This window comes from Capra hircus, chromosome 22 (assembly GCF_001704415.2).
Source record: "Capra hircus breed San Clemente chromosome 22, ASM170441v1, whole genome shotgun sequence".
Taxonomy (NCBI): Eukaryota; Metazoa; Chordata; class Mammalia; order Artiodactyla; family Bovidae; genus Capra; species Capra hircus.
In genome coordinates this window covers 4072805-4095707 of record NC_030829.1, presented here as the reverse complement: position 1 = coordinate 4095707, position 22903 = coordinate 4072805, and the positions used below count along the sequence as shown (strand labels likewise).

Genomic DNA, 22903 nt, shown 5'->3' with positions numbered 1-22903 from the left:
CACACGCATCTATGAAAAGTGATTTAAATATTCTGAAGGATGGGGTATATGAAGAATTAATACTGGGTTGAGATTTGATTATGTAAAATATTTCTTTGCATGTCACAGGTATCTTGCAGCCATTAGGCAAGTTCAATATTGAGTTTGCTGAGTATTTGTTGAGTGTTTGTTCAATATTGTTTGTTGAGTTCAATATTTAGGGAATTTGAAGTTTAAGTATGTATCAATAAAAATGCTAATGGTTTTGATAGAAAAGCTTGATTTTAGGTTCACCCCTTGGAAAATATTAATAAGTAACATATGTGTGCCTGTCTTCATGCTAAGTCACTTCAGTAGTGTCTGACTCTTTGTGACCCTATGGACTACAGGCCACCAGGCTCCTCTATCCAGATTAGCCAATAATTCACTGATTTCATCCATTTATTCAACAAATGTTGAAGAGTTACTAATGCCATTATATGAACCATTTATTCTTGAGAACAGTAATAGAGGTTCTGAATTTTGCTATGGACAAATCCTAAAGCAAATCATACCATATTTAAAAAACTAAGACTTTTCAGAGCCTTTAAAATACTAATGTACATAGTCAGCTTTTAATGACTGATGTAAAAGGTGATGAAAGTTTTCGGGAGGTGCTGACAGAAGAATTCAAAGGTAACATTCTGCTTAACTGGTAAGAGTTTTACCAAGAAGACAGCATTTGAACTAAGTCTTTGTGGGAGGTTGTTTCACTTTTTCTCAGTATAAAATTAATGCATATTCATTTAGAAAATATAGAAAGTTATAAAATTAAAATTAAAAGTAACTATTAAGGACATGGCCTAGGGAGAATAACTATTAATTCATTTTGAATTTCCTGACATTTGACATCTCTTCCTTCCATTTTAATTGTATCTCTTTAAATAAAGAACAAAGTACGTACATTTTTAGGTGGACTTTATGCAGTACTGTAATATGGGGATTTTTCTACAGCACTGAATAATCTTCAAAAATATTTCAGCAACTACAACTATGTCATCATTCCAATGCAACTGAACATTTTTGTTATTTTCTTCCCCAATATCCAGTTATTAATGGATAAGTCACTGGTTCTTGATATGCGGCTCCTGGATCAACCACATCAGCATCTAGCAGGAACTCCTTAGAAACACACATTCTTGGGACTGACCCCACCTCCACTCAATAATAAACATCAGGGGGAGAGCTCAGTGTGTAAATCATTTTGAAGTTTATAGCTTCACATAACTCTTTCAATGTACTAGAGATGATCTTTTTTTAAATTCCATACAAGGATCATTTCAGGGTGTAAAAGTGTATGGCTGCATTTTTAGTATCTAACACAATGCTAGATTCATAGTAGAAATATGCCATTTTATAAATGAATGAATGAAAGAACAGCTTCCTTAAATTTGTTTCATCATCATTTGAAATTTTGTGATGCAATTAAGTCCATGAGGCTAAAGTAATATTAATGCTTTCAGCAATAACCTGCATTTTTGTTCTGGATGTTTGTCAATTTTTTTCTTTGTAATTTTAAAGCATATCAAAAAGGGCAGGAAGGAAGGGAGAGGAGTGGATTGAGAGTTTGGGATTAGCAGATGCAAACTATCATATATAGAATGGATAATAAAACAAGGCCCTACTTTATAACACAGGGAACTATATCCAATATCCTGTAACAAACTGTAATGGAATATAATGAATACAAATAAAATTTATAAGGGCATGTGTCTAATTATTTAAGTTTTCCCCGGATCATGGCAAACACTCTCAGCTGCATCTCAGGCCTCTTGTCCTTTCCTCTCAACCCCCTTGATTTGAGGAGGGTACTCTAATTGTGATCTTTCCAAATAATCTAGTTTCCTTCAAGAACACTTTTCATTTTGAGTCTGTACTCTCTACGTTCTCTTGTATACCATTCACTTCATCTAATTCTCACTCTTTTCTGTGCGCTGATGGGCTCTGTGTGTGTGTGGACCATTGAGTCCAGTGTGATTTTAATTTTGAAGTTGCGGTTCTGGCCTGTGTGTGCTCCTCCTCATCTCACTGGGCTCCCACCCCATCCCAGCTTGTTTCCTGGCCCTCACATTCTGCCCCCTCTTCATTTCAACCTGTTGTCCCTTCAGCTCAGCTGATTCTATTTTGCGACTTTCTTTTCCTGTTTACCAAAAGCAGTGTCTTCTGAAATCAGATTAAGTATGACAAATAGTCCTCTAAAGTTTATCTGGTTCCTGTTATAAACAGCACTCAGAAGGCTGCTCTTCCTCTGCTCTTCAGGGTCATTTCTGCCACAGGATCATTTTTGTAGGGGTTTTTTTTTTTTTTTTTTTGCTTCTGACACAAAAGAAGAAAATTATCCAGATTTTGTGCTTATAAATGGTGGAACTCCCTTGCTTTATGATTTTTTTTTTTAATATCTGGGTTAAAATCCCAATCATATCGTAGCTGGCATTCAGCTGGACAGCTCTGGTATCTAACAGTCGATTTATGTAGTGTCCTGGGCACCCTCAGCTATTCCTTAGGGTCCCTGAACCCATCTTCGCTTCCCAGGGTGCCTTCTACAAATTCTCCCTTCTTCCTACATACAGCATCCTCCTTAAGGTAACCAGGCCTCCAGCCAAAGTTTGGTCTCAGCAAGCTTGTCCTAGGTAGGGCCTCTTTCTGCATTTGGTACTGCAATCATTGTTTTGACATAGAAAGAACAAGGCTGGTGGAAATGGTCACAGTGCGCTGGGTACCACACAAAGCAATCCCCACACAGGCGACTGTTTTCTTCGATCTCTGTAAATCCTAGTTAGTGGATCTATACACACTTTCACGTGGCTGGGAATGTTCTGTTTCATAAAACTTATCTCTCGGGGTTATCCGCACAACCTAGAGGATGTATTTACCCAGAATGGTGGATTATAGGAAAGAGATTCTTTATACAGAGCACTATCTCCAACTTCGATTCAGGACAAGTGTTTTAAGTCATTATGGAATATGTCACAATACTGCTTCTGTTTTATGTTTTGGCTTTTTGGCCATCACGCATATGGGATCTTAGCTCTCCAACCAGGGATCAACCCATTACCCCCTGCATTGGAAGGTGAAGTCTCAACCACTGGACCGTCAGGGAGGTCCCTAGGACAAGTCTTTATAGGAAAGTTGTTTATTAAGGAAGGGTTCCTAGGTAACCCTGTTTTGGAGCACAGAAGCACAACTGAGTGACTAACACCAAGCAAGCAAGCAAGCAGCCAAAAGAGGAAGCCAAGCAAGCACATGATTTCAGATGACGTTTTATGAAAAGCAGCATCACTCTAACCCTGCAGGGGAGTTGGAGAGTGTAAGTTGTGAGTGTAAGACAACCTCAGAGTCGTCCCAACCCAAGCAAGGGAGCTGGGCTTTCAAATTCAGGCAGCATGGGGGAGAGGAATCTCAAATGTCCAGGCACTTGGCTTGTACACCTGCCGGCAAAGCAATTTGAGTAGTGGGAGGGCTACCCCAGGGGAGTCAGAGACAATAGCGGTTGGAAACAGGCACACTCAAGTCTAGGGAGAGGTGTGAGAACAGACAAAAGGGAGCCGGGGAAATGGATACTGACAGTGTTCAGTCTAAACATCTTGTCAGTGTTTCAATTTGCTTCTTACCTAAACCCACCCTGACCTGCCAGGGCCACGGAAAGCTAAGCAAACCAACTAAAAGTGTGCTAACTCCTGCCTGAAACCACCAAGTAACGATATATTGATTAAACAATATTACCCGAGATAATAATTTTGTCCTCTGATAGCAGAAGATGCTTTACCAGGACTTACGCTTTTTCTTAAGTTTATATTAGTTGACAGACAACTGATTGCAGCAGAATCGTAAAATTCATATTTGGAAATCTCTAATGTAAGTCATTTTCTTGGCAAAACTCTATTAGCCTTTGCCCTGCTTCATTCTGCATTCCAAGGCCAAATTTGCCTATTACTCCAGGTGTTTCTTGACTTCCTACTTTTGCATTCCAGTCCCCTAGAATGAAAAGGACATCTTTTTGAGGTGTTAGTTCTAAAAGGTCTTGTAGGTCTTCATAAAACCGTTCAACTTCAGCTTCTTCAGCGTTACTGGTGGGGCATAGACTTGGATAACTGTGATATTGAATGGTTTGCCTTGGAAACGAACAGAGATCATTCTGTCGTTTTTGAGATTGCATCCAAGCACTGCATTTCGGACTCTTTTGTTGACCATGATGGCTACTCCATTTCTTCTGAGGGATTCCTGCCCGCAATAGTAGATATAATGGTCATCTGAGTTAAATTCATCCACTCCAGTTCATTTTAGTTCGCTGATTCCTAGAATGTCGACGTTTACTCTTGCCATCTCTTGTTTGACCACTTCCAATTTGCCTTGATAGCTTAAACCATGTCTTCAAATTAAAACATGTTTTCACAAATGATACATTTCAAGTGTAATCTGGTTTCATCTTATATTTTATCGAGCACTTGATGGAGTTATAATAGGTAAAATATAAGAATTAATTACTATGATCACATTAGCTCTGAAAAAGGATTTGGAGAGTATGCCTTGTCCTTTCAAACAAAGCAGTTTTGTTTAGCACAGTGGTTCCTCTGTCAGCAAGAGGTCTAAGTGGTGCAGTGACCACAGGCTGATATCAGGTTTTACGCCTGATTGAGATAAGGTTGAGGGAAGCCGACAAAGGGGAGGAGTAGAAAAGGCCCAAAGCCCTGCCAAGACGTGGAGCAGCAGTTTTAAAAGGCAGGACACCATCTCAAAGCTCTGGATTTTTCATAGAAGTGAGAATGTCCCTGAAACTCAGGAAACTAACAAAATATTTCAAGGCAGTCTAATTTCTCCTGACCCCCAGAGTCAGATGATGGGCTTGTGTATTGTTCTATTTGGGTCTGGATTTTGATTCTCTGTGTCTAGACTGAGTTGAAAATATGGGAGAACAGAGTGATGCCCTGTCTCTTTAAGTCAAGATGGGACTTCCCAGGTGGTCCAGTGGCTAAGAATCCATCTGTCAACTTAGGTGATATGGGTTTGACCTCTGGTTGGGAAACTAAGATCCTGCATTCCATGGGGCAAGGAAGCCCACGTCCCGCAACTACTGAGCCCGTGTGCTCTGGAGCCCGGGCAGAGCAACTCCTGAGCCCGCGCACCACAACTAGAGAATCCCTGCTCTGCAATGGAAGATCCCACACGAGGCAATGAAGATCCCATGTACCACAACTAAGACCCAATGCAGTCAAATAAACAAATAAATACATTTAAAAAGTCAGGACTCTCTAGAGAGAGTCCATCTCAGCTCTTCTGCAACGTAGTTCGTGGTCAGGATTTCAGTGTTCTCTTCATATCGCTAACATGACAGTCTTATCATCACCAGCTGAGATGCCCTATTCACAACCCAGCTGAGACCTTGAGTGAACTTGAGTTCAAGGGTTGAGATGAATTCAGCTCTGACTCCCCTCTCCCCTTACACGAAGTAGCCTTTCAAGTCGTATTTGTTGGATAAATGTATAATTCTAAATAGATCTTGATTCTAATTGTCCCAGGCCTAATAGCCTGGTAACGGATGATATATTCATGAGTTATGAACGAAAGAACAAAAATGTAAGAGTGAGTTAGTAAACTTTCCTTGAACGAGTGCAGTATCGCCCCACCTGGGATGTGTTTCCTGTCAACATCTCTCACTGGTTCTTACCTCCTATTAGTGCCATGACTTTGAGTGATCTTTTCCATCCCTTTTTCATGTTTTAGAAGTTACCACCCCAGATGACTCCCAGTTGCTGATATCCATAAATTACTTTCACATCTTTTCTTTGTTGCTACTTTTCCTTTGACTTAAAACATTTTGCCCATCTTTTCTTCTTGTCTACATTTCACTTATCCTGCAAAGGACAGCATAAAATCCTCCTCTTCCAAGAGTCCTTCCCTCCTACACAGTTAGAAATCATCACTCCTGTCTCTTCCCCACTGCCTTACCGGCTACGTTTCATTCTGTCCCTGCTTCTTTACATGACGGGTCTCACTTTCATCCCTAAACTGCTTCCAGGCGCAGACTGAGTATCGTCATTGTTATATCTGCCCTTTAACATGAGCCAGCTTCAATCGTGACTGTTTACTGAATCGAAATGATTTGCTGAGATTAGAATTTTATAATTATAGAATGATTTGAAAGGGACAATCAGGAATCAAGCTGAAAGCCAAATAATTTACAGTACAGCAACTCAATAGAAACCTGTGTTTTTATTAAAATTATAATTGAGAAAATGTGGAGCCACACAAAGATATTTATGATGTAATGTTAAGTTAAAGTAAAAAAAAAGAATGAAAAATATAGAACTACCATAAATAGGCTGATGTAAAACACATCTGCATATTAGGAAGTGTAATATAGCAATAAAAAATTAAATACAGCTGATATCTTAAACATGGATTAATGACGGGTATATTTAAAATCACTTTTATCTTTCTTATAATGCAATTTATGCCACAGAAATGAAAACAAAAACCGCACAGTAAGCTAGGCTTGGAAGAAGATTATAACAATTCTAAAATATTCAAACATTACTTACAAACTCAACTGTACCTACACTCTATAACCAGATGACAAGTTGAAACATCAGATAAACATGGTAGATTTTTAAGGTTATAGGGAAGCAAGTACTTGGGCAAAATGTGGCTTTTTATGGTATTAGTCAGTTATTTCATGTTATAAGAAAATTGCTTTCCATTATCTTCAATCTGAGCATGCAAAATCTGTATCAGAGCAAATTAAGACACTGGTGACGTGGAAATATGAATACATGTGCACATATGATGGCTACAGTGATGTCATTGCAGGACTCTTCGGGACTGTGGGACTCCCCCAGTTCCAGCTGTTGCTGACTGCCAGCGGCCACGTGAGTCACTCTCGGCCCCACAAAACCCCTGACTAAGGTTATATCCTCTCCTCCCAGAGCAGCAGCTGGCCTCCCGGAACCTCTCAGTGTGAAGGGGTGTTCAAGCACCTGGTCCCCTCTCTGCAAACTGGGATAACCCGGAGGACCCTTCCAGCTCTAGAGCTTCCCTGAGAGCCTGGGGCCGGCCAGGTCCTGTGATGGCTCACCTCTCCTCTGCCTGCTTCCTTCCTTCACTCCCCACTGCGGTCCATTCCCAGGCCATCCTCCCACACACTTTTCTGCCTGCAAATCTCCCCTTCAGCCTCTTCCCTAGGAAACCTGCCCTGAGACAGCGTATTATTAAATCAGTCTAAAACCTAGAACATTGAAAATAATCAGATACAGAAAGAAAAAAAAATGTTCTCTGAGATGTTCTTTGGACAGTTGTCAATAAAAGCAATATTCTTCCACATTTTCTAAGCACTTACAACCAAGGCACAGTGAGTACCAAGCACCTTACAGATCTTGACCTACTAAATGCTCACAACAACCCTACGAGGCTGATCCTGTCAGGCTTGTGTGAAGATGAGAAACCAGGTCCTAGAATAGTGAGTTTACCTGCCCAAGAGCTGGTTAGTGGAAGAACTGAGGGGCATGTCACAGCATTGAGCTTCTACTATACGCTACGCATGGAGCCGTAAGAAATTGAACATGCAAAAGAAATCAGATTTCCCATTTAGTGTCAATGACCACTTAAAAATAAACAAGATCCTTCAGCTCTGAGGTGCTGAACAATGGGATTTTTTTATTATTCTTTTCTTCTTCAACACTACTGCTGCTCACTTGTCGCTTAGAGAAGACGATTGCAGCATTTTATTACCAGCTGACTTTGTTCTCAGTGCGTTTTATAGAGAAATAAATGGTTCCTCTGCATGCTTCAGGGATTACAGAAATCAGGTAAAAAGAAGACCAGACCATTTTCAGAGTCATGCAGCAAGGAAGATGCTAGAGTAAAAAGACTGTTTTCATTAAAATATGTCTGTTTGTTTTTTTTTTTTTTTTCAAATGCACGCCTTGACTATGGATGCCTAGTTAAGAAGGATAAGTGTAGCAATTTAGATCTTAGAGCAAACCTCTTGAGAGTTTGGAATAACTCCAGCTTCCAAAAAGGGCAAGAATGTGAAACATGGAGATAACACAGTCCTGAGCAGAGAAATATGTTTTCCTCATAATGTTCTGACCAGACTTGTCCACTAATCTTAGCAAGAGTAAATATTCCTTTCCTTCCCCAAAGCCATTATGGGCTATATCAAGATTTTGATTTTCAGTTCTGATATTCAGAACCTCAATAATTAACTCCTGAAATGTACTCAACATCACAATTTGGCTTCCAAAGCTAGAAGTAAATCTGTTAAGCAGTGTTTCGTTTCTTTTTTTTTTCTTAATGGGTTTGAACAATTTTTTATTTGGGGATATTGCAATTATGGGCTTCCCAGGTGGCGCTAATGGTAAAGAACTCGCCTGCCAATGCAGGAGACGTAAGAGACGCAGGCTCCATCTCTGGGTTGGGAAGATCCCCCAGAGAAAGGCATGGCAATCCACTGCACTATTCTCGCCTGGGGAATCCCATGGACAGAGGAGCCTGGTGGGGTCGCAAAGAATTGGACACGCCTGAGCAACTGATCATGCATACACAAAGTACAAATATATCTCATTAAAGCAAACCAACTTTTGTAAGGACTGAGTCTGCAATAGCGAATGGGAATCATAATCCTTCTTTTCCAGAAGCAGAGAGTTTATGTTCACAGAGAGATGTACATCTTCCAAGAGGTTTTTCAAAATGAGAATCCCCTTTATGTTCTATTAATACACTGAATGCTTCCAGAAAAGGGTCTGCATAGTTCTTCATGTTTAAACTATCAATTCACTTTTAAATTTTGGACAAAGTATAAACTGTTTTTCTTTCTCTTCCAACATGTGCCTTATTGTCTCTCTCATGATTTTTTCAGAACCAGACAAATGCCCTACAAAGCTCATCACTTAGGAATTATGCAGCAATTCACTAAAAATAAACATACAAGGTGAAATCTTAAATATAATTGAGTCTCTGTTTTTTATCTCCAGAGTATCTTTGTGATGTTTAAAGCATCTCTCCAAAACCTCCAGAAGCTTCAGATTTCTTCATCTGATAAGGTCTTCTCTTGTATAGAGGAACGTATAAGCCAATCATATAAATTGAGAATTTACCATCTAATTTTATTTGTTATATATGAACCCTCTCTTGGCAAATGTATCCAAAATCCACAACCCTCTTTCTCCCCAGTTTTTCTGATTATCTTCATAGGATATTATGAGTCAATTTAAAATTAAATCCTCTTTTGAATAAGGTAAGAATAGGGATGATGGACCTGAGAGATCCATATGCTAATCAAAGGGTGATCAGGACAGTGATGTCAACTTCATCTCCTCTGTGCCCTTTCTTGCCTCCCTGGTAATGCTTATGTTGTTTTGCTCATAAAATTCCCTTTTCCTTGTCTCTACCTGCCCAGCAAGACTCAGGTTAGATCCCATCTCCACATGGCACCCCCAGATAAAAGAGATTGTTCACTCCTTTAAATGTCCACAGTACTTTCAGAGTTCTCTACTGTTACGTACTCTTCCTTCTTCTTTACTGGTGTACAAGCATCACTGGGCAAATCCAACAGAGCCCTTCCTGGTCACCAATTATCTGTGAGTCATCCTTAACTTCCAGTGTCCATTGCAGTCAAACTGACATCACATGACAGGTTCTGGCTACGACTGTGAGCAGAAAAGAAGAGAAAGCACCAGGTATGACCTCTAGATCATGTCTTCTCCTGGTTGCTGGCAATTGGATGGCATTTGCTTAAATGTGTATGCATGTCAGATAACATACGTTTTGGTTTGTATTCAGTGGCTAAGTCATGTCTGAGTCTTTGTGACCCCGTGGACTGCAGCACACCAGACTCCTCTCTTCTCCATGATCTCCCAGAGTTTGCTCAGTTTCATATCCATTGAGTTGGTGATGCTATCTAACCATCTCATCCTCTTCGGCTCCCCTTCTTCTTTCGCCTTCAGTCTTTCCTACCATCAGAGTCTTTCCCAATGAGTCAACTCTTCGCATGGTATTAAAATATTTTATAAAAGATGTTTTATACCATATGCTAAATTATTGTTCTATTATGCTATTTTTGCTTGGATACTGAAAACATACTATTGTCGTACTATTTTTTCTAAAATATTGAACCTCAGATAAAAGACAAATATTTTCCAGTGTACCTGTACACCAAGTATTGCACGGCACATGCTTATATGGAAGGAAGGGAAGAAGGGAGGCAGGGAAAAAGAATGCATCTTAAGTAGTGTGTTGCAACATTTTCAGTGACAAGGCAGAGAAAGACCCTAAGTCTTTTAGGGTCTTTTTACTCTTATTGATAAATATGAATTGTCATATCATATGTGATTTACTTTCCAAAAGACATTCTAAACTGTTCTAGGATTGTGGGTTTCATCAGCCATTTCATCTTGCTTCCAAGTTTTCTGGTTTTACTTCACATTGAATTAAGAAAAAGTTAACTTTTGCCCAGTACATGCAGTAGGACTTGGGTTTATCTTTTGACAGTAACCGCTCTAATCAAGAGTTTTATAGAATTGTCTCTGAGAGATCCAGAAGAAACGTGGTTTTCAAGCTGTTTCTTCCCCTCCTGCCATGTGGCAGATTCTCTCAGAAACTCTCCCACACCCAGAGAAGGAACATCACTCTGAGAGTCTTTCTCAGAGTGAACATACTGATGCTTTGTCATGATTAAACTTATATCATTTAAAAATATTTGTATTGCTTCTGAAGATTCTTACAGACCATTAAATTTTAACTTTACCAAAGATGGTAAACAGTGTTTTTTTTTTATTTTATTTTATTTTTTTATTTTAAACTGGCCAACCACTTGTAAAAGAATGAAACTAGATCACTTTCTAACACCACATACAAAAATAAACTCAAAATAGATTAAAGATCTAAACATAAGACCAGAAACGGTAAACAGTGTTTTATAGATGACTTAAGAGATTCTCTGATTTTTTTTTTTTCCCAAAAGGCAAGAAAAGAAGCAAGTCTTTGGCATCAATGCCCCTCAGGAACTGTAAAATCAGAGGAAGATAGAATTATTCAAACATTACAACTAACTGTCAGCCACCCTAAAAAAGACGTAACACTTACTAGAGGGGACAGAGTGGTTAACAGGAAGAAAACTGTCACCTCTCTTGCCATGTAAAAATTGGAGATGCTAATTCCTGATTTGGGGCAAAGAATACTTCCTATTTGTTAGAATAAGTGACAGGCAGTTGGGTAGGTGAGGCTGCACTTTTGGGGATCTGAGCTGAGAATACATTTTGGAAGTTTTACATATTTGGAGGGTAAGCCATATTTTATATTCATTTGGTGCTTACACAGTATAAAGTTTAAGTTTATCCACTTAGAGCAGGTGCAGACAAACTTGGTCAGGTCATGTTCATGTCCCTACAAGCACACAGAGGCTCTGTAGTTTTCTATTTCTCAGCTCATGTCTCTGAAATCACGTACAAGAGCGTGCAACTGAGGTAAGATTAGTTGCTGGAATTTGTATGAGAGTAATAATGCAATTTGTCAGGGTAGAGAAACACTTCCAAGAAACTTCATAGGTTGTGAAGAAATTGATCCCTGGGTCAGATGGAGATAAGCACAAGTCTACAACTCTATTCCTTTGGAAAGAAATGCTGTGGATGTGGGTAGCAGTTACTGGTCCCAGGCATCAACCTAGACCACGGCTCTGTGTCAGTGGCGGCACTCAGAGTACTGCTGTGGAGAGTACTGTTGGTGGGAATGCAAACTGGTGCAGCCACCATGGAGAACAGTGCTTGGAGGTTCACCAGAAAACTAAAAACAGAGCAGCCAGATGATCCTGCAATCCACTCCTGGATACATACCTGGAGAAAACCATAACCAGAAAAGATACATGTATTCCAATGGTCACTGAGCACTATTCCATGAAGACATGGAAGCAACTTAAACTGTTCATGGACAAATGAATGGATAACGATGTGGTACAAATATACAATGGAATATTACTCAGCCATAGAACAGAATGAAATAACGCCATTTGCAGTAATATGGATGACTCTAGAGACTATCCAGAGAAGACTCTTGAGAGTCCCTTGGACTGCAAGGAAATTCAACCAGTTCATCTTAAAGGAAATCAGTCCTGAATATTCATTGGAAGGACTGATGCTGAAGCTGAAATTTCAGTACTTTGGCTACCTGATGCAAAGAACTGACTCATTTGAAAACACCCTGATGCTAGGAAAGATTGAAGGTGGGAGGAGAAGGGGACAACAGAGGATGAGATGGTTGGATGGCATCACCAACTCAATGGACATGAGTTTGAGTAAGCTCCGGGACCAACTCAATGGACATGAGTTTGAGTAAGCTCCAGGAGTTGGTGATGGACAGGGAGGCCTGGCGTGCTGCAGTCCATGGGGTTGCAAAGAGCTGGACATGACTGAGCGACTGCACTGAACCAAAATAGAGACTATCATACTAAGTGAAGTAAGTTAGACAAAGACAAATACCACAGGATATCGCTTATAGGTAGAATCTGAAAATAAGTTCAGATACAAATGAATTTATATGCAAAACAGAAACAGACCCACATACACAGAGAATAAACTTATGGTTACCAAAGGGAAAGGAAGGACAGGGAAAGATACATCAGGAGTTTGAGATTAACATATACACACAATTCTACATACAACAGATCATCAAAAAGGGCCTATTGTATAGCACAGGAAACTATACTCAATATTTTATAATAATCTATTAGGGAAAAGAACCAGAAAAAATAGATATATATGTACATATAACTGGATCATTTTGCTATACACCTGAAACTAACACAACATTGTAAGTCAACTGCACTTCAATTTTTTTAAAAAAGAAGTTAAGTCCAACTTTCCTGCATACAATTCTGGTTCACAGGTCTATTAGCTGACTGAATCAAGTAACATCGCCAGCCTCAGTTCTCTCATCTGTAAAGTGGGGATTAAAACTTCATCTGTGTCAAAGACCTGTGATGGATCATGTGAGTCGTCTTGATCTTAGAACTCAGGGCAGGTTAGGAGCACAATAAGTGTCAGCTAGTAGAACTGACAGAAGCATTTTAGATACTATTCAACATGCTATAAACTTAACAGCAAGATCAGGCGGAACTACTGATTGTTAACACATGTGGTGCAGAATACAGAATTTTATACAGTAGAGTAAAAGGAAAAGAAGTTAAGGGCCTAATGACAATGTCAATAAAGATGGCACATAACCAAATTAAAGTGAGAAAAAAATTATGTAGTCCTGTGTGTCAGAAAAAAATATAAAGCAGTGATCTCCTTCCAGATTGTCATGTGGGAAGCACTTATTTCTATTTCTTGTCACTATCTTTACGGAATAATGGAAATAAAATATCCCTTTTGCAATGTACTGGAAAATTATGGTGTATGGACGAGGAAATATTTAAATGCGATTTAGCTGAAATGAAAACTCAAAGATATTGAAAAGCCAATTTAAAATACTTTAAAAATTAATGTTGTTAATTAAAACGTTGTTTTAGAACATCTCTCCTTTTCAGTGAGAATGAAACCCCCCAGAAAAGAGACTATCACGCAGAGGCAGGTAGGTGAAACACAGGGAGGAGATCTTGAAGAGCCTGGCTAAACCCTGGCTTCCACCTGCAGAGAAGTGTCCCCCTGCCACCCCAAACTCGTTAAGGGATAAACAATTGCCTCTTGCGTACAATTCCAAAGTAAACTTGAGGAAAGAGCTGTGATTCTCTGTTAGTGACTGTAACTGAGCGTTCAAGTATTCAAGAATTTTAATGACTTTGAACTTTGTGCCTGTGGGGCATTCCTGAGGTCTTGTCATTTTTGATAACACTTGCAGAAAGCAGAATAACATTTCACCTTTCCAGAACACAGTGAAAACCAGCAATTAAATCAAATGGAGCTCCAAGGAACTAAAAGACAAGGCACAGAGTTCATGTATAAAAACCCAGATACTTGATACCTAGATGACGAGATTCTATTTACTCTTATTTTATTCAAAGCTAAAATTAACTTGATTATCTGATTTTAAAATGCTGAGCAGAGTAGATATCACACATTAGAGGGAAATAAAGGGGCCACCAGGCTGGTAAAAAGAACTGTGGCTCTCAAATTCCAGATGCCCAGGAGGTTGGGGCTACTTGTGCAGGACAAACATTGCAACAATCACAAAGCCCCCCAGAGTTAGCATTGTTTTAAAGCAAAATAAAGTCTAATAATCCTAAATTTCTCCAAGAGTTTATTTTTGTTTGGCATATTCACCTTTAAAAGCAAGAGGCAGTGAATCTAATCTGACCAAGATTTTCTTTATGAATAGTAGTGGTAGCACGTGCTCAGTTGTACCCAACTCTTTTCAACCCATGGACAACATCCCCACGAAGCTCCTCCATCCATGGAATTTTCCAGGCAAGAATACTGGAGTGGGGTGTCATTTCCTACTCCAAGGGATCTTCCAGAACCAGGGACTGAACCCGTGTCTCTTGTGTCTCCTGCCTTAGTAGACGTATTCTTTACCCCTAGCGCCACCTGGGAAGCCCTTCATTATGAATGCATATGTGTACACGGTGTTAGTCACGCAGTCGTTTCCGACTCTGCGACCCCATGGACTGTAGCCCACCAGGCTTCTCTGTCCATGGAATTCTCCAAGCAAGAATACTGCAGTGGGTTGTCATTCCCTTCTCCAGGGGATTTTTCTAGCCCACGGATCAAACTCCTGGGTCTCCTGCATTGATTCAGAGCCACCATGGAAGCCCCTCTGTATGAATAAGTTATCTTTATTGTTTGAAACAATAGTGTGTTTTGTTCCCCAAAGGTCAGCTCCATAGCTTTGGAAACTTATATCCATAATAACTCATTCCCTGCACGTCCCCAGTAACTATAGCAGTGGCTGCTGAATTGAACCACCCAAGTCGGTTATAATTTCTATGATTATTCTCATTCGCGTAACATATTCTTTGATTATGAAAGTGAAAATTATGTATGAATGCATTCACACAAGAAAATGAGGAAAATATATACTTTTATCTTTATAACAATGTTGGAGACAGCACTACGGTGACCCTAGTTTTATTTTTGTAGGTTTTCTCATGTAATCTCACTAACTGCAATTTAATATTTTTTATTTTATAGATTGGAAAAAAAAGCCTGAAGGTCATAGAACTTGACCAAGACACACAGCTGGACATGAATCCAGGTCAGGGGGACACTGCAAGGCCTCCCGGTCAGTCTGTGTCCCTACTGACCACAGTGGCAAAGCCAACCAGAGTGAATCACTTCCCATTTATTTTCCTCTTTCTAAGAGGATATTTATCAAAGTAATACTGAAAAAACCCAACACCTCATATTTGGAAATATAAATCTACCTATAGTACTGTTTTAAAACACCAAATTCAAACTCAACTGTTTTAAGCAACTGTTAAGTAAATTGAGAACATTTTTTTTAGAATTTTCTGCTAGAAAAAACTCGGGCCTCTCCCATGGAACTTCCTTAGTTGTATAAGGATAAGGACGTCCCTATTTGCCTCCTTTCTGTTTGGGTCACCAGGAAATGAAGTATTCAGTATTCCACTTCCTGCCAACAGTCTTGGTTTTCTATTTCTAGTTCAAGTTTATTCTATTCATTGTAAAGCATTCTTTTGTATGTCACCTCAAACCTTTTATGGGAACATCCAGGGCACATCCTTATACAGAGGCTGAAACAATTTCTGTGTTCGTGTACTTAATTGAATAGAAATGCCCTGGCATTTGGTTGCATACCTATTAATTCACATTTATCTGTATTCACATTCATCAAGTAAAAACCCAGGCATTTACAGTGGGTTACCATCACAGGTACAGCCTATGTTTTTAAGTATCATAGAATCAACTGTCCCCTGATTTTCAAATGTGATAAAATGCGGATGCACACACACACCCACACACACACACACAAACAAAAGAGACTTGAAAGACTCGCCACTGATGTGTTCACAGCCAGTCATGACTCGAGATCTGAAGCAAACACAGAAAAAGATTCCAATTCACAGTATCAGAGGCAGAATTTGTTTTTATGAGGGCTCCTGAGTAATTCCTGGGAAGAGGGTACAAGACTCTCTTTAAACAACTTTCATCCAAGAAATTCAGTTTAAGATATTTTGGCAACGTCTTAGGATTTTATGGTATCCACTAGCATACACTGACTTAACACTGCTGTTGCCAAGGGGTCAGATTTGGAAGCCAGAATATTCTATTAAAATATTTATTCTTTCCAAGCAAAATAAAATAGTATTTCACCTAGTAAACAGCCTTTGGGGCCAAAGCTAAGGTCCTGATAAACCATTTCAAATTCTACTTGAAATGAAAACATGCCTGTGGTCCATTCTTCCAAATTAAATATATTTTCAGGATGGGAAAAAAAGAGAAATCGCTTACAAAGGTTATAGGGGTAGAAATTCCTCTATGAATAATCTAGAGGCTTCATCTTTTACTAGAAAAGCTGCCACTTTCCATTTCTGTCAGTTTTGTCTTTCTTATTAGTATCTCATTTTCCCAACAAAAAATCTAGAAACACTTTAAAAAAAAATTAACACAATGACCAATACAAATCAATTTGAAAACATATATTTGAAAATTTAGGAAAGGGGCCATTCCTTGTGTTTATAAGAAAGGACACACATATAGTAAGCATGAAATAAGAATTATTATTTTCCTTTTCCTTGCCTTGTAATAGTGTTATGGACTGCATTTTTGTATCCACCCACCCTCACTGCCAAATTCCTGTGTGACAGCCCTAACCCCCAATGGGATGATATTCAAAGATGGCACCTTTGGAGGATGATTAGGTCACGATGAGATCATGAAGGTGGAGCCCCCATGATGGGGATTAGCCTTCTTTTAAGAAGAGAAAGAGGGGGATTCCCTATGGTCCAGTAGCTAAGATTCTATGCTCCCAGTGCAAAGGGCACGAGTTTGATCCCTTGTCAGGGAATGAAGATCTTATACGCCATGTGGTGTGGCCAAGAAAAAATAAAAAGAGAAAGAGGCTAAAGCCCGCTGTCTCTGCCTGAAGAGGATTCCATCAGAAGGCAGTCACCCATAAGCCTGGATGAGTTCTCCCACCAGGCACCAAAGCCCCCAGCACCCCAATCCTGGGCTTTCCAGCCTCTAGAAATGCACAAAATAAAAGTTGGTTGTTTAAGCCACCCAGTCTATGGTACATTTGTTATAGTAGTCCCAACTGACAAAGATGAATACTCTTTTCAGGAACCTACAAGTTATGAAAGCGAGTGTTAGCACCATACCTTTAAAGTCATTTCAAACTGAATCTGAGATACCTGACCTTTGAGTCCTGCCCAATTCTCCTATTCTGGTTATCACCTGGATTCAAGGGAGAAGCTCTGTGTTCATCCTAAGTGGTGAGAGAGGCAGGGATGCAGGACATGAGGATGCATTTTTCTCTCTTTCTATGGCAATTCAGAGTGGCATCCCGGTGAGGTAATGAATCCAGAAAACACACCAATCACACACTCCCTGGGCTGCTTGTAGCATGCAACTCATTTCTGCAGCACTGCTGAGCAGCCCCTAACACATAAGGCTAGGATGCTCTCCTGAAAGGGCTCCAAGATGTCCTACGCCCTTGCAAGGTTATACTGGTGAAGCATAACAGAGATCATGGCACAGTTACACCAGCATATGTTCCAAATCCGTGGCTATCAGAATCAAACACGTAACTATAACAAAACTGGCACAACACGAGGCGCAGATGCTGAGAAAAGCAGAGAGGTGATACTAATAGTCAGTCAGTGATCCTGGAAGAATTTCTTTTTTCAATGGCTAGTCTGAAAAAATTAAATATGCTGATCCTGCATACTTTTAAGACACTTGGTTGTTGAAGCGCACACACACCAAGCTTTTTTCCTAACACCATGCTTTCTGTTAATGAGATTAACATAATGACTGCCTGGATCCTACTTCATGCGTGTACCTGCCTACCAAGGCAGTCATGGCATTGCCAGTCCCAGATGTTCCATTTTACGAGAAGCAATATAAATCAGAGAGAAACCAACAATGTTAGCTGTTCTGGTGTTTCTGCTCCCACTTGTTCACAGGTCATTCCTTGGTAGTCTATATATAAGCTAGCTAATCTGCAGTAATTTCAAACTTCACATGAGAATTAAAGAGGAACAAGATCAGTACACTTTGGAGCCTAATAGAGCAGCTATTTGTTACTTATTCTCAAAGGTTTATAATCAACTATTGCTGATACATTAAACCCATAGGCTACATACAGACCAGAAGTAGATCACTTTATTGTTCTGGGAGAAATAAATTTATAGAATCCTTGCTTGAATTTTAAATCAGTCCATGAGTTGGATCATGCAAACCAACTCCACTACACTGGATACTTCTTGGTCAGTTCCAACTCAATTGCTCCTTTTGTTGCTGTTGTTCAGTTGCTAAATTGTTTCTGACTCTTTGATCCCATGGGGTGCCCCATGCCAGATTCCTTTTCCTCTACTATTTCCCAGAGCTTGCTCAAATTCATATCCACTGAGTCAGTGATACTACCTAATCATCTCATCCTCTGCCACCCCTTGCTAATTTTGCTTTCACTGTTTCCTGGCATCAGGGTCTTTTCCAACGAGTCAGTTCTTTGCATCAAGGTGGGAAAGTATTGGGGCTTCAGCATCAGTCTTTCCCATGAATATTCAGAGTTGATTTCCTTTAGGATTGACTGGTTTGATCTCCTTGCAGTCCAAGGGACTCTCAAGTTTCTTCTCCTGGATCACAGTTCAAAAGCATCCATTTTTCAGTGCTCAGCCTTCTTTATGGTCCAACTCTCACATCCATTCCTGACTACGGGAAAAACAGTAGCTTTGACTATATGGAACTTTTGTTGACAAAGTGATGTCTCTGCTTTTTATATGCTGTCTTGGTTTATCTTAGCTTTCTTTCCAAGGAACAAGTGTCTTTTGATTTCATGGCTACAGTCACCATATGCAGTGATTTCGGAGCCCAAGAAAATCACTATTTATTTGCAATAAAAGAAGAGCAATGACATCACCCACTGATCTCATACTTAAGTGCCTTATTAGCTATGCATCTATTTTATGACATCACAAATGCTTCTGACTAGGGAAATGCTATTCCCTAGCAAAGGCAAATGCTTCTGCATCAAGGGAAAACATGTGGAAACAACCATTACGTAGACTAAATTTGTCAAAGTTCAGCTCTGAGAACTCCAGATCTGAGGACATGCCATGATCCCGAATCTTCAGATATTTCCAGAGGGTAGAAAAAGTTAACTAGAAGAGCTGCATACCCAAAGGGCAAAGTGAACGTACTCAAGATGGCAATTAGTTCCTCTTTAACCAAAGAACGTTACCAGTGGCATGTAGTAGAGCACTTTTAGTGCAAGTGACTTTAAGATCCAGTACATGAGATTACAGAGTAATATGTTTACAGTAGTGAGAATGAATTGTCAAGATGAATGCAATCTTTCAGCAACATTTGTAAAATAAGGATATTCTCGTCAGCATCTATAAGACAAATATCTGTGCTGTAAAAAGGTTTGTTTTATTGCTTATATTCAAAATTTCTCTAAAAATCCCTATGGAAAGTTAGCAAAAACACATGAACCCCTTTATCAAACCATGGAATGTCCCTAAGAGGGAACTGCTAGGTAAAAGATCTTGCATGTTGTGTGCTAAATTACTTCATTATTTGCAGTCAATTTCATTCATAGGAATAAAATACACCTTTGATATTTCAGTTGGGCAATTTCCATAAAACCAGCTGCCAACATACATCACTGTGTTGACTGGGCTTTTAATTTCTCAATTTGTGCCTGGCTTTCCTTTCTTCAAATACTTCCATTGAACCAATAATCCCTCTCATCAAAAAACTTTTAACTAATTAAAGTATTATAGTTCTTTACCAAGTTTTCTTGAAGACATATAGTATGAGTGAATAATATGTCAACTGTACTGTTGAAAGAGGCGGAACCATTCTTGAAGGGTGATGGATAAGCAAAGCTTGTTTAAGATATAATTAATTTGTCACCACCTAGATGATTTGAAATAAGTTCTTCTAAATTCCCACCGCTAAATTTCTTCATGATCTAAAAGATTAAACTCATCCTAGCAAAAATCTATAAATCTGAAATTAGCCATCTAAAATCTCTTAATGCAAATTCAAGGTGCAGAGGAACTTTAGAAACATGTTCTTTATATTGAATAGTGTGGATCATCTCCTACCTATGACATGTTTATAAGAAAGACAACATTTGTGCTGCTTTTTCCCTATTGCGGAGTATGAACTTACGTGCTTTACAAAGTGAGATATTTCATAAAAGAATGAGGTAAACCCATGGCTTTGTTTCACTCCAGCCATTTCTTAGTTACCCACTTTGGGAGAAAAAGGATCCAGCCAGACTTTCCTTTTTGTCTGCAGAAACTTCAGATTTCTGACTTTAAGGATAATTGGCTTTAAAAACAGAATGTGCTGCTATTTACAATAGCCAAGACAGGGAAGCAACCTAAATGTCCATTGACAGATGAATGGATAAAGAAGATATGGTTCATATATATAATGGAATGAGAACTTGCTATTAAAAAACAAAATAATTATTTGGCAGCAATATGAATGAACCTAGAGATATTCATACTTAGTGAAGTAAGTCAGAGAAAGAAAAGTATCATACAAAGTCACTTATAGGTGGAATAAAAAAATTGATATTAATTAGCTTATTTAAAAAGCAGACTCATAGACTTAGAAAATAAACTTTTGGTGGCCAAACAGGAAAGATGGGAAGGATAAATTAGGAGGCTGGGATTAACAGACACAAACAACTATACGTAAAATAGATAATCAACAAGGCCCTAATGTATAGTACAGAGAACCCTGCTCAATATTTCCGTAATAATGTAAATGGGAAAAGAATTAGAAAAAAGAATATCTGTAACTGAAATCACTTTGCTGTATACCTGAAACTAACAGCAATGTAAATCAATCATAGTTCAATATAAAATAAGAGTAAAGTAGAATGTGCTGGGGGGTAAGAGTTTGCTCAGGGTGTGGACAGATCTTTGTCCCCAGACTGCTGAGAAGAATGAAAGCTAAAGTCTTTAGGCAACACGTGCTGAATCTGTAGGTGGCAGGTGATATTACATGAAAATGGATCACAGGGAATGAAACTCCAAGTTTCAAGTCCTGGTCTCTTTTCCTAATTCAAGACGTGGAGTTTAACTGCTCTTCCATTTACATCCCCATCAATAAAACAAATGTGGAAATACAGCACATACTAGAGACTTAAGGAATGACCCACAATGTTGATAGAGAAACTCTTGATAAATAATTGCTTGGTTTTTTAATCACAGGGCATTGAATGCTTGGCAGAACGAATAGATGAGAAACAGATCTTCTTAACTCTACAGTGAGAGCTGAGCAAAAGCAGACACTCCAAAGGGGGCATTTAATAGATGATAATGCTGCTACTGCTAAGTCGCCTCAGTCATGTCCGACTCTGTGCAACCCCATAGATGGCAGCCCACCAGGATGCCCTGTCCCTGGGATTCTCCAGGCAAGAACACTGGAGTGGGTTGCCATTTCCTTCTCCAATACACGAAAGTGAAAAGTGAAAGTGAAAAGTAAAATTGAAGTCGCTCAGTCGTGTCCGACTCCTAGCGACCCCATGGACTGTAGCCTATCAGGCCCCTCCGTTCATGGGATTTTCCAGGCAAGAGTACTGGAGTGGGGTGCCATTGCCTTCTCCAAATAGATGATACTAGTTTAAAAATACCTCATAAAATGATACTGGCATGAGGATATCTCATCCAACCACAGAGGCTTAAATGCTTATAGCTTGAGATGACTTCATGATTGACTGGCATAAAACATAACCATTTAAAAGCTCAAAATCAGAGAAAGGCACCTGAGAGAAAAGTCATCATTAGAAGTCTTCAAGGCAGTAACTTTAAAAATAAAATCTAAATAGCAGTCTCCAAATCCAGAGAATAAACGTGTACTGGTTTCCAGTGGCTTTACCCACGCAATATATTTTTAGGAGCCATGCTTCTCTGGTTTTTGTCACTGCACAAAGTGAAACTTAGAAGGTCATAGACAAAATGCACTTTATTACTTCCTGTTAGAGTGACATTGATGTGCTGTGCACTATCGATTGTTTCTATGTCTTATAGTATCACACTTGTCTTTTAAGAGCTTGGAAATCTTTCTCAATAAAAAACTTTATGAAGAAGTGTAGTATATACAGTAGATGAGAGGCCCCAGTGCTGGGAAACAGGGAGCCTTGTTCACCTTCCCTCAGCATTCCAAGACACAAAATGGCAAGAGGTTACTTCCATCAAAAGTCAGGGTCCAGGGGATGCTTGTCTTAAGATAGGCCATCCAGAAAAGCATGAACTCTCTGTATAGAGACAGTCTTTCAGTCTAAGTTTTATTTTGAGAAGGAAAATGCAAGCTGAAAGAGTTAAAAAGTACCTCAAAGTCCTATCTCTAATTATTAATAATAACAGAAAGATGTTGTAAATGATGTCACATTTATTGGAAACCTGCAATATTAGCAGGCATGGTGTCTAAAAGCCTCCTGAGATTCAGAATGGTACTCATTCTGTTATTCCAAGGGGCAGAGTAAATAGATGGGGGACCAAAATAGTCCATAAAGCTGGCTCATAGAACAGATGAACAATGGAAAGAGAGAGAGAGAGAGTAGTAGGGAACTGCCACGTGACCAGAGACAGCTTACCAGGATCCCCCAGTGAACTCGCCAGGCTGAGTTCAGACCCTAGCGGTCCAAGTTCTTAAAGTTTGTGTCCAAATTCAATAAACGCTGAGAGGCACAGGGGCTTAGCATCATACTCATTACCAGGAACATATCCTGCACAAGCACAGAATTGCATTTT

The 22903-nt window shown here is 39.3% G+C and overlaps 1 protein-coding gene across 10 annotated transcripts in view; it reads right to left on the bottom strand.

Annotated features, from left to right (window-relative positions):
• RBMS3 (RNA binding motif single stranded interacting protein 3) overlaps positions 1 to 22903 on the bottom strand; it is an 819111-nt gene that overhangs the window by 487419 nt on the left and 308789 nt on the right. The gene's annotated exons all lie outside the window — the stretch shown is intronic.